The sequence below is a fragment of the Notothenia coriiceps genome, unplaced genomic scaffold (assembly GCF_000735185.1).
Source record: "Notothenia coriiceps isolate Sejong01 unplaced genomic scaffold, NC01 NC01_scaffold00013317, whole genome shotgun sequence".
NCBI lineage: Eukaryota > Metazoa > Chordata > Actinopteri > Perciformes > Nototheniidae > Notothenia > Notothenia coriiceps.
The window spans coordinates 1-3601 of record NW_011346018.1 but is presented as its reverse complement, the minus strand read 5'-3'; the positions used below and the strand labels follow the sequence as shown (position 1 = coordinate 3601).

Below are 3601 nucleotides of genomic sequence, written 5' to 3'. Positions count from 1 at the left end.
CTCTGGCTATACACCAGCTTTGCCTACGCCTTTTTCCTTAAAACCGTAAAGAAGGACTGTTTAAATGCATGTTAAATGCCCAGCATTCGGCGCCCCTCGATGACGTAGTATACTTGAAATAGTGGCTCTGCAGCAGGTATACTCGACATTGAGAAACGGCCTCTGACTCATGGAAGTGTTCTACTTAATTATTAATTATCTCTAGGAAACGTTTGTCAAACTTGTCTTTCAGGTGCATGAAAATGATTTGTTTCTGTTTTCTATTTTGTCTGTTTTTAAATGAGACCTTCAGGGATACTTTTAGTGATTTTCTCTGTGTTAGAGAAGCTAACATGAAATCACACCACTTATCGTCAGTGCTGTAAGTGACCACACTCAAGCTAGGAAGTGATACCGCCACTAACACTTGAGCAGCAGATCCTGCTTGAGACATAAAGGTCAATACATGAATTGACTGCACAGTATCTGCTACACGGTTTAGTTTTGAATAATTAAGAAGTACGCTGCTATCTACAGACCCCACTACTACCCACAAGTATCATTTACATACAATAACCTTCCTTCCCAATAAGACGAAGCCTGTCGTTTTTGTCTTTCTCATTCTTAGGCTCCTGATGGCGCTGCAGGTCTTTGTCAAACTGGTTTCCCTATCAGCAGCCAGCATCAGCAGCTCAGAGTGACCTGCGGTAAGATGCACCCTAGTGGTTAAAATGCCAGTGTCATCCCTCAGTGACACAGTCTTGAGTTCCTGCTTTCAAAGTCTTGCGCAAAGTTTGTTTATAACATTTTCGTGTCATCCAGAGTATATTTACCTGGTGTGTTTGACTGTTAGTAGACACGACTTGGATCTGTGGCAACTATGTCTGTGTATTCCTCCCAAGGGAGTGCTTATGGAAATGCAGGTGTAAGAACAACATCGACAATAAGAGTGAAACAAATACAATTTTGTATACTTAAAAATAACAACAATAATAACAGTTCAAACACAAAGTAAATGAGTTCAAAGTGAATATAATTATAAACATTAATACATATATATACATCTAAAGTTGTTTTGAAGAGTGGTTAATGAGAAAGCTGTAAGCAGCATTACCACAAGCCCAGCTTTCAGCCCAATTCGAACAGCATATTGTTTTTGAAGTGAAGGCCAGAAAACACGTCTGCAATTTTTAAACTAATAAATTGCCATCTTTATTTTTTAGCTGCCACTTCCAGCAGTCAGCAGAGGCAGATGCTTCAGTCCAACAACTTCCTCAACATGTCGAAGCTGCATGCGGCAAACAGCCTCCCCTTCACTCCCTCCTCCTCCTGCTCCTCCTCTCCCCTCCTCAGAGGCCCCAACATGGCCCCACATCAACACACTGTGACATTTTCATCCTCTTCCTACCCCCAGGCCAGCTTACTGCAGCAGAGCATCTCTCTGACAGACACGGATATCTTGCAGTGAGATCAGAGGTTTTTACGAATGTGTCATGTTTGGTGTTCAGGAAAGGTCAATCAGACACTTCATCATTGAGACTTTTGTTGTAATTTTCTTACCTTTCCATCACAAAACAGAAGCCTGCACACTTCAATAACTCCTTTTTATTAGATGAAAATGTTTCAATTGATAGTGTATCTTCATCAGGTCAGACGTACAACTACCTTATACCCATATGTGCAGAAAAAAACAAGAGCATCTTATATGGATTACCTTTTTTAATCAGTTCAACATAACAACCAGTCATGTGTACAAGCTTATCCCTGTTTGATTTTAAAACCCATTTTAAAACCGTATGTAAAAAATATCCTATACACAGGAAATGCTTTCAAATGTGTATATATGTAAAAACCTTCAAAGTAAGTCATCTTGAGCTTTCCTGTACATGCTTAGTGCTTATTTATTTTAAAATGAAAGGTTTGTTGGATACATGTATAATGCAACATGAGTAATATATGATTTTGTTTATTTAAATGCATGTTACTGTCTTTTAAAAGTCTAGACCAGCGGTTCCCAACCTTTTTCAACTCAGGGCCCACTTAAGAATCTAAAAAAATGTTGCGGTCAACATTCAACCATAAACAATACGGAGGCTAAATGAAGTTCTGATTGGTCAATTCAGAACATGTGACACGTTGTTAATCCAGTAGTTCAGACCGCTGTGAAGGATTGTAATGACTGTTGCTAAGGAGGATCAAGAAAGAAAAAGAAAAGAGGTTAAAAAAAAGAAAGAAATTTTTCCACACAAATCATAATGTTTTGCAAATTAATTGGCGGCCCACTTGCAATGCCTTCGCGGACCACTAGGGGGCCGCGGCCCACAGGTTGGGAACCGCTGGTCTACAAGAAAGGGATTTCCAGTGTGATGGTAACTGTATTTTTTGCACTTTGTTTTGGAGTTGAAATGTGTAATACACAAAGAAATTGCCGGAAAAGTATTGCAAAGACTTGAGGCTGCTAATAAGAATACAATATTTTGTAGTTTGTCAAAAACAAACTGAAGATTGGCAATCACCAGATCAAAATGAGAAGCCTGTGTTCAGTAACATTAAAGGCAGCTAAAAGAAGCTCTGTGTTGAACTCTTATTTTGACAAAGCCACACTCCTCTTTAATATAACACATGTAGATAAGTTTGGAGTACAGCTACAGGTTTTTATCTTTGAACATCACTAAGATAACACAACAATACGTTGAAAGAGCTTTTTGGGTAATCATCCCCTCTCTTCCTATTGGTTGTAAAGCACTTTTGTACTTCAACTACATTGTAAAAGATGTAAGATAAAAGCCATGATTCTCATTGTGTGTGAGAGTGCTTCAGCTCAAGCAGTTGTTGGAAGACAAATGAAGCTCAGCGCAAGTTCAACCAGGAAGACCTTCTTTACTCATTCATTTACTATTTTATTACATTTAGCTGACACTTTTATCCAAAGCGACTTACAATAAGTGCATTCGACCAACAAGATACAAACTTGAAGAAAACAGAATCATATAAGTACACCAGGTTTCATAGAGCTAAAACATTTCAAGTGCTACTCAACTGGCTTTAGATAAGCCAGTCCCCTATTTCCATGTTACTACTCTCTCTCCTCTCAATAAGTGATCGGGGGCGTCACTCCCCAGCTTAACCAATCACGTCGCTCTACTTCGCTAACCCTTTTTAAATCTGCTCCCCCCTCTGACAGCTGTCATTTCAGGTGACTCTGATATAGTGATATTAAAAACTTGAAAAATATTCCTCTAAGGTAAATTTAGAACTGATAAAAAATGTGAGATTAACTATGGACGATCATTCGATTAATATCGATTAAATGTTTTAATCGATTGACAGCCCTAATTCTTACATCAAAACCGTCTCCTGATTGAAATTGATAACCATTAAACCCTAGGAAGACGATGAAGGATGAAAGTTAGCAATGTATTGAGACTTCAAAAACTCTCAATTGTAATATGATCCATGTTTTTGTTTTACAATTTCCATTTAAAGATATCTAGTTCGTCTGTCGAATCTTAAACAATAGCCTTAGCCCAAAGACTAATCGTTCCTTCTGAAGTCAAGACAAATCCAAAACAAAGGGGACTGACCATGTTTATCCTTATTTTTGTTATATATGTTTTTAAAG

General features: G+C 38.2%; 1 long non-coding RNA gene across 1 annotated transcript; it reads left to right on the top strand.

Annotated features, from left to right (window-relative positions):
• The first annotated feature begins 141 nt into the window (after positions 1-141).
• LOC104947882 (uncharacterized) lies at positions 142-2547 on the top strand. Its single transcript, XR_798604.1, has 2 exons — positions 142-686; positions 1203-2547. It is a non-coding gene; the product is annotated as an uncharacterized lncRNA (long non-coding RNA).
• Positions 2548-3601: the final 1054 nt, after the last annotated feature.